At 41.9% G+C, this 15,177-nt stretch overlaps 1 protein-coding gene across 4 annotated transcripts in view; it reads left to right on the top strand.

The window, feature by feature from the left end:
- The window catches only part of FILIP1 (filamin A interacting protein 1), a 123,436-nt gene that overhangs the window by 33,800 nt on the left and 74,459 nt on the right, over positions 1 to 15,177 (top strand). Inside the window, exon 1 of one of the 4 annotated variants that reach the window (XM_069974651.1) lies at positions 7,000 to 7,020. The exons of the other annotated variants lie outside the window; for them this stretch is intronic. The gene's annotated coding sequence lies outside the window, so the exon portion shown is untranslated. Of the gene's footprint in view, positions 1 to 6,999; positions 7,021 to 15,177 lie in introns of those variants that run through there. 4 annotated transcript variants of the gene reach the window in all.

Here is a 15,177-nt window from a genome sequence, read left to right as displayed (position 1 = left end):
AAGCTTGTGCTTCCCCAACCCACTGTAACCATGGCTTAAGTCTTTTTCCTCCATAATGCAGTCTGTAAAGGACCTGTGGTGACATCATTGTCACATGATAAGGTCCTTCAGCATGTTTTCTAATGTTACTGCATTGTCTCCTGGCTGCAATTTTGCCCTGATTTGTGCAAAATTACAGTAAAAGCAAATAAAAGATTTTTATGCAAATCATGGCTGAACTGTAGTCTGGAGATAATACACCACTGAAAGTACGTCTGTTTGGGGGGCCATGGGCTCAAGGCCCCGGGCTACCACCCAAAACGGACCTATTATAATCCGCCACTGTGTGTAGCCAGGGTTGGACTGGCCCACCAGAGGACCGGAGAATCCTCCCGTGGGCCCTCAGCTTTAGGATCTACACAAACTGACATGTTTTTTTCTCACTGGTTCTTCATTTGTTGACCTTCAGAATCAATTCCTCTGGTGGGCCCCAGATACCCCAGTCCGGCACTATGTGTAGCCCTACCCTTATAGCTGTAAATTATCCCCCGATTAGCCACCATTTTTCCGGCTCCGTTTATGGGTGGTCTCCGGTGGGATGCTGTCACAGTACACTGCACTTTTATATAGAGGAAATGTATGGGTGGCATTAAATGTAAATAATATAAGCCAGAAACTTTTTGTCCGTGGATAACTTGGATGTCCGTAACCTCTGTAATACTCCTCGCCACATCTGTTCTGCATTAGAGCATACATTGTGCTGAGATAAAATATGCAATTTATGACTAGTGACTATTTAGTATGAATTACATTATTTATGTATTATTATTATCCATTCTATAACTTTCAGCAGCTGTGGATGGGAGATTATCTTCCGCACGATGTCATCTGCACTAACATCGCTCTATTACCGCTCGGGTGCTGATGGGAAATAAAAAGCTTTTACAAGAATAAAATCTAGCAGCGGTTACATAGAGAAATGGTGTGCCCATAAAGAGCTAGGCAAAAGGCAAAGCAAAAGCCCCGATTATCGTGCAGAAAAACGTTATATCGTTCGAATTTAAACAATAATCTTCCTGTGTAATCGCAGGCAACGATCGAAAAATCGTTCATGTGTCGTTGATCGTTCATTTAGGTCTGCCCCTAAAATCATTGTTAATCGTTCGCTGTAATTCCACATTCGGTCACTAATCGTTCTGTGTAATTGCACATCGTTCCTTCTGGAGTAAATGATTGCAGTTCTGTGTAATATGGCAAACGATTTCAGGTTAACGATAAACAATCTCGTCTGTGACCGTTTATCGCTAGTCGTTAAAAATTGCTTTGTCTAATAGGACTCTAAGGGTCCGTTTACACAGAAAGATTATCTGCCAAAGATTTGAAGCCAAAGCCAGGAATGGGTTTGAAAAGAGGAGAAATCTCAGGCTTTGCTTTATGACCTGATCTCTGTTTATAGTCTGCTTCTGGCTTTGGCTTCAAATCTTTGGCAGATAATCTGTCAGATATTTTCGCGATAACGATCGCATTGAGCGATAATTGTTCCGTGTAAACGCAGCGAACGATCAAGCGATTAGCTAAAAATCGTTCATTTTGATCTTTGAACATGTTAATAAATCGTCGTTGATCGTTGGCAAAAAAATCGCATATCGTTCCGTGTAAACAGTCGTTCACTGATTTTTCCTATGTGCGAGATAGGCTTAAGCGATCGCAAAACAAATTTTCTGTACGATATATCGTTCCATCTAAACGCTGATCGTTATAAAAAAAAATCGTTACTTCGAAATCGTTAATTGTATGATCGGGCGAATTATCGCTCCGTGTAAACTTAGCATAAGGGTTAGCATAATCTGACAGATTATCTGACAAATATTTGAAGCCAAAGCCAGGAATGAGTTTGAAAAAAGGAGAACATTGTTAATCGTTCATTGTAATTCCATATTCGGTCACATAATCGTTCAGTGTTATTGCACATCGTTCCTTCTTTTGCCGGGATCAGATGGAGTAAACGATTGTAGTAATGATCGTTATAACGATTGTAACTAATGCTGCGTTTACACGGAGCGATAATTCGCCCGATCGTACGATTAACGATTTCGAAGTAACGATTTTCTTTTATAACGATCAGCGTTTAGACGGAACGGTATATCGTACGGAAAAATCGTTTTGCGAACCTTTTGCAATCGCTTAAGCCTATCTCGCACATAGGTTAAATCGGTGAACGACTGTTTACACGGAACGATCTGCGAATAATCTTTGCATATGATCTTTGAAAGAGAAAGATTTTTGCCGGAGTACCCCTTTAAGTTTGTTATAAAGGACTCATTTAACAAATCACTCCATAAAGTTCCTGCTTAATAGCTAAATGGAGTACTTTTTATCTAAAGCCACTAATTCTTCAAGCTGCTCCGACTGTTTGCAGCATAAAAACAGACCTATTGTGTTCCAGGAAGTGAATTTCCACATTCATTGTGAAGTCCAAGCTGAATTCCCACATGGAAGGTTAGATGATATCATTAACCCGGATACAGGGTTATTGGTATATATCTATGTGCGCTCTAAACAATGCAGCCTTAGTTACCGTGTAAATATTGTCCTGATTTATGGCATCACCTTATCTTTATACCACTTTATCAGATATATGTATATATATATATATATATTTTATAATAATGCTGTGCAATATTATCTGTTTAGACACGTGATGGAAGATGACTGTAGCCGCAGTGGTGTAGCGACCGTGGTCACAGCGGTCGCCGCTGCGAGCCTGCCCGCCACAGAGGGGGGCTCGCGGCCCCCCTCCTTGCATCCTCTGCGCCCGCCGCTCCGCTCTCTGGGACCCCTGGCCGATGCTCCGCTCCACTGGCGGTGTCCCCGGGATTCCCCTGCAGCACACGCACAGGGAGCTGTTACTTCTGGGTCAGGCAGGCAACATAAGGGGGCCATCTATAAGGGGGACAATACAGGGGGCATCTAAAAGAGGGGCAGAGGGGGACAACACAGGGGGGCATCTGTAAGGGGGACTACACAGAGGGGACCATGTATAAGAGGGAATACACAGAGATGGACAGTCTGTAAGGGACACTACACAGAAGGGCCATCTATAAAGGGTCCATCTTTAAGGGGGACTACACAGAGGGGGTATATATTTTAAGGGGGGGTCACATAGTGTCAGGGCTACCCACTAACTGAGGGTGTAAAGGGGACAATACAAATGTGCAGTTTGTAGAGAGATGAGGATGGTGTCAGTGTGAGGAGCCTAATATGTCTGTCTGGCAGATTCTGTGGATTTGTGGCTCGGAGAAGTTCTCATAATAGCCCAGGGCAGATGGAGAAGATGAAAAGCTAAGAACTCCGATCAGAGAAGACGTCCCCTGATGTAACAGCACTGTAATGTATATAGTGTACAGAGCCTGTGTAGAGCTGGATCTGCCTCTACTGGATGAGGTGCTCTGTGTACAGTGGATTATTCAGGAACAGCGGTGGTATTAGTCAGTATGTGGTGGTGTTAGTCAGTATGTGGTGGTAATGTTTTCTACTTGTAATCTAGTACTGTGTTTTATTGGATTTAGTATACTGGATTTGGTCAGTAACAGTATGGCGGTTATATGTATGGTGATAATATTTCCTTCCTATATACTGGTATTATTGGTAATATCGGTCTTGATCTATCTATATATCGCATCGCTTGGTCAAGGAAGGGGGGGCCCAAGTTGAACTCTTGCATCAGGGTCATAGACAAGTCCATCAGTTGTCTGTAGTATCTATAAAAATGATAAAGGAGGATAAAGAGGGCAGTGTGACTAACTCTTCGGTTATGATTTTTTAAAGGGAAACTTAAAAATACATTAACCCCTTAAGGTCAAAGCCAATTTTCGTTTTTACGCTTTTGCTTTTTCCACTTTATGTTTAAAAGGCCATAGCGCTTGTATTTTTTTCCCCTAGACACCCACATGAGCCCTTATTTTTTGCAACACCAATTGTAATTTGCAATGACAGACTTTATTTTCCCATAAAATATGCTGCAAAACCGAAAATAAATAATTTGCGCTGTCAAATTTAAAATAAATATATGTTCCTTAAAATCGCTCCATTCCCAGGCTTATAGCGCGTTTATCCTTTGGTCTATAGGGCTGTGTCAGGTGTCATTTTTTGCGGCATGAGATGTTCTTTCTATCGGTACCTTGATTGCGCATATGCGACTTTTTGATCGCTTTTTATTACATTTTTTCTGGATTTGATGCGACCAAAAATGCGCAATTTTGCACTTTGGAATTTTTTTGCGCTTACGCCGTTTACCGTGCAAGATCAGGAATATGATTAATTAATAGTTCGGGCAATTACGTGCGCGGCGATAACAAATATGTTTATTTATTTCTTTATCTATTTATAAAATGGGAAAGGGTGGGTGATTTGGACTTTTATTATGGGAGGGAATTTTTTATTAAGAAAAAAACATTTTACTTTTTTTTTTACATTAACTAGAACTTGTACTATGGACTTGTATATACACAGCAAAGATCCATTAGATCTGTGATACATTGCTTTGGCCTGCTGCAGGCCATAGCAATGTAGTGCCGAAATTGTGATAAAAGTGATCAAAAAGTTGCATATACGCAAACAAGGTACCGATAGAAAGTATAGATCATGGTGCAAAAAATGTCACCTCACACAGCCCCATAGACCAAAAAATAAAGTGTTTTAAAGTGTTTAAGAGAGCGATTTTAAGTTGCTCTCTCTTTTTAAAAAGGTTTTAATTTTTTAAAAGCCATCAAATAAAATAAAAGTTATGCAAGTTACATATCGTTGTAATCATACCGACCTGAGGAACATATATAACATGTCAGTTTTACCCTAGGGCGAACGGTATAACCCCCCCCCCAATAACAAAAAAATGTTGTTTGTTCAATTTCACCACACATATAATTGTTTTCTGGTTCCACAGCATATTTTATGCAAATATTAAGTTTACCATTGCAAAGTACAATCAGTGGCGCAAAAAATAAAGGCTCATCTGGGTCTCTAGGTGGAAACACGCATGTGCAATGGCCTTATATGCGAGGAAAAAAACGAAAAAGCAAAAATAAAAATTAGCCTGCTCTTCTAAGGGTTAAAGGGGTACTTCGGCTAAATTCTTATCAGCTGCTGTATGTCCTGCAGGAAGTGGTGTATTCTCTCTGCTGCCACCTCTGTCCGAGAAAGAAATTGTCCAGAGCAGGAGAGGTTTTCTATGAGGATTTGCTACTACTCTGGATACTTCCTGTCATGAACAGAGGTGGCAGCAGAGAGCACTGTGTCAGGCTGATAAGTACTGGAACCACCACACCTATAAAGAAACAACTGAACCTCCATAACTTATTACCATACAAAGAATACTTTATTACATAAAAAAGCACATATATAGAGAATCGTACTATACAGTGAACTGCGACTGAGAAAATACATTAAAAACCAACAAAGAAAACATACAAATGAGGGGTGCTACTGTCAGGCAATGTGTGGAGAGATGATCAGGGATAAAATACACTACAATTCATAGGTATACTACCATAAACCCACCCTAAACCAACTCCATCATCAAAATTAATCATACAAAATGTATTATCTTACCCAAATGGAGGTGATGTACCAGCCGGACAGTTGCCCCCACCCCAACGCACGTTTCGGTGAACAACCTTTATCAAGGGGACAACCTTGATAAAGGTTGTTCACCGAAACGTGCGTTGGGGTGGGGGCAACTGTCCGGCTGGTACATCACCTCCATTTGGGTAAGATAATACATTTTGTATGATTAATTTTGATGATGGAGTTGGTTTAGGGTGGGTTTATGGTAGTATACCTATGAATTGTAGTGTATTTTATCCCTGATCATCTCTCCACATATTGCCTGACAGTAGCACCCCTCATTTGTATGTTTTCTTTGTTGGTTTTTAATGTATTTTCTCAGTCGCAGTTCACTGTATAGTACGATTCTCTATGTATGTGCTTTTTTATGTAATAAAGTATTCTTTGTATGGTAATAAGTTATGGAGGTTCAGTTGTTTCTTTATAGGTGTGGTGTTTGTAACTAGAACCCAGTGATATTAGACCAATACTATATATCCCCTTCTCAGGATAAAAACACATATAGGCTGTAGTGCAGGGGAGATCTGCTACATCTCTGTTTGTGTGTATATGACAAGTACTGGAAGACTGGACATTTTTAAATGCAAATAATCTACAAATCAACATAACTTTCTAAAACCAGTTGATGTGAAAAAAAAAAATCACTGGATAAACCCTTTAACAAAAAAAATTAAAATTTATATATATTATTATATAAATTATTTCAGTATAGGGAGATAAGTAGCCGGCAGATACCTCGGCCTCCGCTTATGTTAGAGCAAAGGACAGGATTGGACAGATTGACTAGGGACAACCTACAAACAGACTGGCAGCAGTATACACCAGACTGGCAGTAGTATACACCAAGAAATAATTGATCACTATTGGCAGTTTTATTGAGCAACGATATCAAACACTACACCTGCTGTCCCTCACAATAAATATATAGGGGGAGATTTATCAAACATGGTGTAAAGTGAAACTGGCTCAGTTGCCCCTAGCAACCAATCAGATTCCACCTTTCATTCCTCACAGACTCTTTGGAAAATGAAAGGTGGAATCTGATTGGTTGCTAGGGGCAACTGAGCCAGCTTCACTTTACACCATGTTGGATAAATCTCCCCCATAGTCTGCTATTTCAGATATTTTTTTTCTTTTCAGCAAGTTCAACCAATGAGTATTTGTTCCTTCAGTGATCTATCTATACTGTCTATGGAGTCTCCAGAGAGCATTACCTCATCACATTATACTGTCCCCCTGTCATACTAATTCTAAACATTTCTGAAGATGTGCTTCCTCAAAGGCAATACTCTAATTCTCTCTGACACTGTTATGCCTTAAAACAAAGCAGATGAGCTCAACCAATAAGTCTACATTCTAATAGATAACCCTTTATTGCAGAAGACATCGCCTCTCTTAAAGGACAACTCCGACCAAAAAGTATTTTTTAATATGTTATTACATAAGCAAAGTTAAAGAGAACCAATCACGGAAGATTTTTTTTTTTTTTTTTATTCCTTAATTCTATTTAAATTACTTTTTTATTAATATTTGTAAATAGAATTAAGGAATTTTCTGTCCGCGTTTTTAATTTATTCATGTCTCTCTTCACTGTCACGCGCCGGCTCTTTTCAAAAGAGCCGGCGCGTGACAGGAAGCTCCCGGCATGCAGAGCGGCAGGAAGAGCTCCCATGAGCCTTTGCCCGCCGCTCTGTAAATACACAGCGATCTCGCGCTATACAGCGCGAGATCGCTGTGTATATCTGTCCTAATTAAACCTATTAGTTTTCTCATGAAGATACAGACTGCATTTGCAGTCTGTATCTTATACTTTACCTAATCCTATGTAGCAGTGTAGTAAGCCAGGCGCCATCTTGATGACTGGAACGCACCGCTGGAACGCAAATGACGTCATCAAGATGGCGCCCGGCATTACTGCACCGCTACATAGGAGTAGGTAAAGTATAAGATACAGACTGCAAAGGCAGTCTGTATCTCCATAAGGTCTACTTATAAAGACACAGACTGCCTTTGCAGTCTGTATCTTATACTTTACCTACTCCTTTGTAGCGGTGCAGTAATGCCGGGCGCCATCTTGATGACGTCATTTGCGTTCCAGCGGTGCGTTCCAGTCATCAAGATGGCGCCCGGCTCACTACACTGCTACATAGGATTAGGTAAAGTATAAGATACAGACTGCACAGGCAGTCTGTATCTTTATAAGTAGACCTTATGGAGATACAGACTGCCTTTGCAGTCTGTATCTTATACTTTACCTAATCCTGTATAGCGGTGCAGTATTCCCGGGCACCGCCATCTTCATGACGTCAGTTGCGTTCCACTGCTGGAACGCACCGCTGGAACGCAAGTGACGTCATCAAGATGGCGGCGCCCAGCAATACTTTTACTACTATACAGGATTGGGTACAGTATAAGATACAGACTGTAAATGCAGTCTGTATCTTCAGGAATAGACTTAGGGAGAGAGAAACTTTTATTATAGGGACAGTTAATTTTAGGTGATTGGTTCTCTTTAAGCAAATTCCCAATTTCCCCTTTTATGGGAAATGCACATATAGTGCTATTTCTCCTAATTTAGTAGATCAGACAGGCTTCAGATTCTGTAAAAATCTGTGATGTCACGAATCAGGTGTAATTCCTATGGAGTGTCGAGCAGGGGGCGCACTATATGTAAAAGTCTATGGAAATGTATGTAATATAGTGTTGCAGTGAGTTACAGTACACTATCACAGGGACACTTGCATCTCCCTCTTTCCCTCCCTGTGCTGCGGATGACCAGGGTCACACCGGGAGAGAGGGAGATGGACAGCACCGAGCAGGGAGGGAGAAAGGTGCCTGTACATCTAACTACCTCTCCCCTCCCTCCCTGCTCAGTGTGTGGGACAAAAACACACTGTACTACTCCTCCCATCATCTGCACATACTATGAGTGCTTCTGACCCGTTCTCAGGAGCGCTCATAGTATGAGCAGATGATGGGAGGAGTAGTACCAGGGCCGATCACCAACACCAAACCTCCCCCTGCCGGTGCCGCACAGCCCCTGCAACTCTCATCATCCGCCTCTCCCCCCGCCCCTTGTGAAAAGCTAACTGGAGGCCGGGAGCTGCCGGGGGTGACATCAAGAACAGGCTGGATTCTGCAAAGGAATGCTCCGCTGCGGAATTCTGCCTGTTTACTCAGTGTGAACATACCCTACCAATTGAAAATGAGCAATTATCTCTCGGTGTAATAACACACAACGATCAAACGATGGACGAGAAATCATCCATTTTTGTCTTTCAACATGTTGAAAAATTATTGTTGGTTGTTCGCCGATCATTCGCATATCTGTCTGTGTAATAAGTCGTTTGCGGATAAAACGTGTTGTGTAGATCGTCCTAAGGAAAGATTAGCGACCATATAACGATGTAAAAACGATCGGTCATGACAGTAATCTGTGAATGTAATAACCTTAGAATCGTTTACTACAAAATTGCTAGTTTTCACTAGCGATCGATCGTTATAGTGAATCATAATTGCTATGTGTAATACGGCCTTTAAATCTCTCCTGACCTGTCTGTTTTAGTACATACACTACTTGGATTCCCTATAAAAATAACTATTCTGGAGCATCTTTTCCTGGAACTCTGCACAGTGCCATCCCTCTGTTATCAACCCAAAAGATATACCTTACTACAGTGAGGGGGAACCTTCGGCCTTCCAGCTGTTGCAAAACTATAATTGCAAAATAATTACTGTTATCTTACCCCCCAGACGCACTAGGACGTTACTGTATGTCCTGCTGTCGCTAGGGGAGTTCAGGTGACCCCGTTCTGAACCGCCACGATCCCGGGTGCTATATGCAGCCTGGGACTGCGGCTATTAGCAGGCACGGTCCGATCGCTGTGTCCGCTAATTGAGCAATCAGATGCAGCTGTCAAAGTTGACAGCTGCATCTAAATGCTTGCTGTCCCCCATCATTGGTGGTCTAGTTGGGGGATCGCTCCCCCCCCCCCGCGACATAATAACAGAGGAGTGATCTCCGCATCTGTACCGGGCCGGGGTGTGTGCCGTCTGCAGCAGCTGAGAGCAATAGAACACTGATCTCATGGATCTATGCACTATATTTATACTGCATAGATCTCAATGGGAGATTAATGTGGCTATACTAGAAGTCCCCCAAGGGGAATAACCCTAACCCCAGAAGGAATAACTTTAACCCCAGGTGGACTTCTAGTATGTGTGTGTAAAAAAAAAAAAAAAAAGAAAAAATTGTTTTCTTTAATATTAAAAAAAACCCTCCCCTAAGTTTGAATCACCCCCCCTTTTCCCATTTTATAAATAAAAATAATTAAATATGTTTGGTATCGCCACATGTGTAATTGCCCGAACTATTAAATTATCACATTCCTGATAAATTGTGTAAGAGCAAAAAAATACCAAAGTGCAAAATTATGGATTTTTGTTCGCATCAAATCTAGAAAAATTGTAATAAAAAGAGATCAAAAAGTTGCATATACGCAAACAAGGTACCAATAGAAACAACACATCATGGCGCAAAAAATGACACCTCACACAGCCCCATAGACCAAAGGATAAAAAGTGTTATAAGCCTGGGAATAGAGCGATTTTAAGGATCATATATGTTTTTTAAAAGTTTTTAATTTTTTAAAAGCAATCAAATAAAATAAAAGTTATGCAAGTTACATATGGTCATAATCGTACTGACTTGAGGAACATATATAAGAAGTCAGTTTTACCCTAGGCATAATACGGCATAAAAACAAACCCCCCCCCCAAATAAAATAATTTTTTTTTTTTTTTAAAATTTCACCACCCATATAATTTTTTTCTGGTTTAATGGCATATTTTAGGCAAACATTATGTCTGCCATTGCAAAGTACAATTAGTGGCACAAAAAATAAGGGCTCATCTGGGTTTCTAGGTGGAAAAATGCACAAGCTATGGCCTCAAACACACAAGAAGGAAAAAAGGAAAGCGCAAAAATGAAAACTGGCTGTGTCCCCTAAGGGTTAAAATAATGGCCAGTGTTTTGAAATAACGGCTGTTATTTGCCAGTATATGGCGGTCATCCACTCAATTTCAACAGTGTGTGAACATAGCCTTTTTGTGTTTTCAATCCACTCCTGGTTTTGGTTGCAAAATACTGAGCAAAAATACTGTGTGTGAACATAGCCTTACAATAAAGTTTACTAGTAAAGAAGGTGGCTTGTACATGGAGTTTTCAGGATTATTGTGCATGGACAGGTAACATTTGCACAATATAATTTTGTAATTTAGATTCATCGTTTGTATAGATAACTTTAGTCCGTTAAGCCGCCTGTAGACATAAAGCTTAGGCTGAACACTTCTTGTCTAAGATTGGTCAGGAATGCATTTTCATGTCAAGAGGGAAATAAGCCAGACGTCCCATGAACTCCAGTTTACTAGATCTTTGTTTCCTCCGACAGGAAATGCACTTTTCTACCTACCCCCTCTTATTTATTGGGGGACATGCCCGTTGTAGAGCTGAGTAAACTTTAAGTGTGGTGACCACCCCCGGTGTGGAGGCGGTACAGCCGGTCACTTACCAGATGGTCGGGCATGACGCCAGTTCTATGGTGGTTGGCCGAGATATAGCCGTGCCCAGTGATGTTATGTCGTGACACCAGTGCTGGTTGGGCACACAGGTATGGTGGCACCCCTGCTTTTATTTTGAAGGGCCACCTATACCTTGTTTCCCCGTGGACAGTGTCCTTCCGGGCAGTTGCGGGGTCTCTTGGGTACTTATTACGGTGGTCCGGAGTGGAGTAGCGACCCACTCGGACTATTGGTACTGCTACCCACAGAAAGGGGAGATGACCCAAGGAATGTGTGTACTGTGTCGGTGCTTGATGAGTAATCACAGAGTCTCTGTATCATAAATAAAATCTTATTTACTGTGAAGATACTTGAGGTAGACAGTAGATAATACAACTTTGCCTTGATACAATACTTTACACTTGATAAGACACTTAAGACTTTAGGATCCAGATCTGTATTGAGAATACTTAAGAAGAGAGAGAATACCTGTGCCTGTGTTTTGACTCTTTGGTCTTTGCACCACTTATTGACCAACAGTGTTGAGTGACCCATCCTAGAGGGTGGCACAAGCCCCAGACCTTGTTACCTGGGATGAGTGGAATGCTGAGAGTTCCCTGCTTACACCCACGCTGAGAGATAGAGTTCATAGGCTTCTAGCAACTTTGCTCTATCCGGATCAGTTCCTTTACTTTCTTTATGGATACTGTCCTGCACTCTGTCTCTCCTTGTCCATGGCGTGGCTTGAGATGATCCCTGACTTGTCCTCTCTAGTGAATGTTAAACACTGCATAGTGTTGAGTGGAGTTACTTAAGAAGAAACTGTAGGTTGCTGCATGTGTCTAAGTCTACGTCTACACTGCACACTAAGACTGGGGACCTGGCAGGGGCGTTCTGGCTTGTGTCCTTCCTCTACAGAGTCTAACGACAAAAGACCGTACACTTCCTCTACCCATGTGACTTCCTTCGTACAGCTCCTGTAAGGTGTGCTGTAAGTGGGTGAGGAGTGCGTATGTGAGAAGTAAAGTGAGAGGTAATAGGTGAGAAAAGGAAAGAACTCTCATTGGCGTACAGATCCATGTGATATACAAACACGCTCCGGTGCTAATAGTTAACCCTATAGATACTGCGGTCGGCATGGCCACAGCATCTATAGGGCTTCAGACAGAATTTTCCTTCAACGGAGGGAAAATTCTCTGTCTGGTAACCATCGTGGCTCTACAATGTGATAGCAGAGCCCCAATGGTAGCGTTGGACACCGGAAGCTTCAGGCTTCCGGTGTCCTGGCTATGGAGGCCGGTAGGGAAGGGAGGGCGCCTGTGAGCTCTGCCCCCTCCTCTCTCCCCCCTGCCGCTCTTACAAGCTTCTAACAGCAGCAGGGGGCAGAGGAGAGGGGGCAGAGCTAGGGACTTAAGCTGAAGTCTAAAAGGAAATCAATAACCCCTGGTTTTGAAAGAGTTAAATTGTGGTGGACCAGTGACCAGAACAGAATCCCCTAGTGGTCTGCCGCTCTACTGAACCCTCTTACATTAGAGTATGAGGCCCAGAATAAGTTACTAGGTGACTATTCCGGACACTGAGATGAATAAGGCCTGCTGCTGTCCTTTACAGTATACTTTAGCATCCCATTCTTAGCGGGATGCCGATCTGTGATACACAAGGGAAAACTCAGTATAAACTCCACCTCAAACAGTCACTTTTGCATGACATAAGCTCTGTGATTATGAACAACACAACAGATCTTGATACTGAAAGTCCCTAAACATTGTATAGTTTTGTCAGTCGTACCTGTTGCTTGCAGATGATACATTGCAGTCTAGATAGGGATCAGACATGATGGAAAATAACTGCCTGACCCTTTTGTTCTGGGAGAGATAAGCTGCCGCCAGAGAGGAACCCAGAGAATACAGGAGGCAAGCCGCTTCCCATAAAGAACACAGCAACGCTTGGCCGCACCAAATGCTCCTGTGTATGGGGAGGGCGATGAGATAACTGACGGACAGATGATTGTTTGGCCACCCGTTATTAAAGGTGTATGGGGACCTTAAAGCGTAACTGTCATGTTTTTTTTTTATTGCAGAAATCAGTAGTATAAGCGATTTTAAGAAACTCTGTAATAGGTTTTATCAGCCAAAAAAGCCTCCTTCTGTACTCAAGAAGCAATCTCCCAGCCTCCCCACCTGACTTCTTATCTGTGCATTATCAGGCAAACACGTCTTCATTACAGAGAAGCCAGTGAAGACGGGTTCTGCTCTCTCCATTGTAAGCCTATGAAGGGGGGAGGGGCTGAGGGAGATGAGGGAGCAGGAAGAGGTGACATGAAGGTCAGCTGTTTGTAGACTCTCTGGGCACCTAAAACGCAGGATTCAGGTTTCAGAAAGGTCAGTGCTTATCTATGAACTTACTGAGATAAGATTGCAGGGTGTTGTGCTGTGCAGGACTGCTCCGTGCTCAGTCACTCCTAACAGCCCCTCCCCTCTCCATAGCCACATAATGGAGACAGAAATCCTGCTTCATCTGAAGTGAGGGGGGAGGCTGGGAGATTGCTTTTTCAGTACAGAAGGAAACTCTTTTAGTACATAAAACCTATTACAGAGTTTCTTAAAATCGATTGTACTGTTGATATTTAATGTTTTCAGAAAAATGACCCTGAAATGACAGTTACGCTTTAATGATTATATTATAAAGATTATAAACGTTTGTGTTAAAAAGCAGTATTATAGCGATGAAAATCTTTTTTTTTTTCAAATCAACTGGTTTTAGAAAGTTATATAGATTTGTAATTTACTTCTGTTTAAAAATCTCAAGTCTTCCAGCACTTATCAGCTACTGTTTGTCCTGCACAAAATGTTTTTTTTTCAGTCTTACACAGTGCTCTCTGCTGCCACCTCTGTCCATGTCAGGAACTGTCCAGAGCAGGAGAGGTTTTCTAGGGGAATTTGCTGCTGCTCTCGACAGTTCCTGTATCGGACAGAGGTGGCAGCAGAAAGCACTGTGTCAGACTGAGAAGAAAACACAATTTCTTGCAGGACATACAGCAGCTGACAAGTATGGAAAGACTTGAGATTTTTAAATAAAAATAAATTAAAAATCTATATAACTTTCTAAAACCAGTTGATTGGAAAGAAAAAGATTCTCGCTGGACAACCCCTTTAACTTTTAGATCCCAGCAGTGCCTTTACCAAGCAGGTTTGTCCCACGTATTTTTCTGTATTTTTCCTGATCCTTGTACTTTTAGGGAACACTGAATATATTACAGAACATATGGAATGTTAGTACGGGGAAAATATTATGGGAGGCATTTATTAAGTCCGGCGTTTTTTACTCCGGACTTAAAAATGCCCCCGCAGCTCCGGCGGTACGGGGATTTATGTAGAGGCGGACTGCCTGTACATAAATCCTGTGCGCGCCGGTGCGCACCGCCGAAAACCTACGCCAGCTGAGGACTGGAGTAGGTTTTCGGCGTACATTTGGGCGGAACGGATGATAAATCGCGCGGACTCTGAGTCCGCGCCCACTTCCCGCCTACTTCCCGCCCCCTTTCCGCCCCCTGGCGTACTCGGCGGAAAGTGCCGATTTGCGATTATTTTATTCGCAAATCGGCCATTTGCGTATAAAATAATACGCAAATCGGCACTTTCCGCCAAAAATCCTCCGTCCGCCGGATGATAAATGTGGCCCTATGTGTTTATTCTACAAACATGGAGCCCTGTAACTATAAACTACAATAGTGACGCTGTCCCCGCTGGTTTATATTCTCGGCTATCTTTATTACAGGACATATCATAAAAAGTTCCTGATGTTTTTGTAAAGTAAAACAACATCCGTTAATTCTACTTATACGGCACATATAATAAATAGGCTCGAATGCACCAGACAATATATTATATCTCAGAGGAAATTGTCCTGTGCACTGCTCTTAAGTAAAGCTTTGTTATTTGTCCTTGAATATGGGGGTCATTAGTTCTAAATCTTTCAGGTTAAAAGTGCAAAAAAAAAAAAAAAAAAAGCACAGCT

This window comes from Dendropsophus ebraccatus, chromosome 6 (genome assembly GCF_027789765.1).
Source record: "Dendropsophus ebraccatus isolate aDenEbr1 chromosome 6, aDenEbr1.pat, whole genome shotgun sequence".
Lineage (NCBI taxonomy): Eukaryota > Metazoa > Chordata > Amphibia > Anura > Hylidae > Dendropsophus > Dendropsophus ebraccatus.
This window is presented reverse-complemented; position numbering and strand designations above follow the sequence as displayed.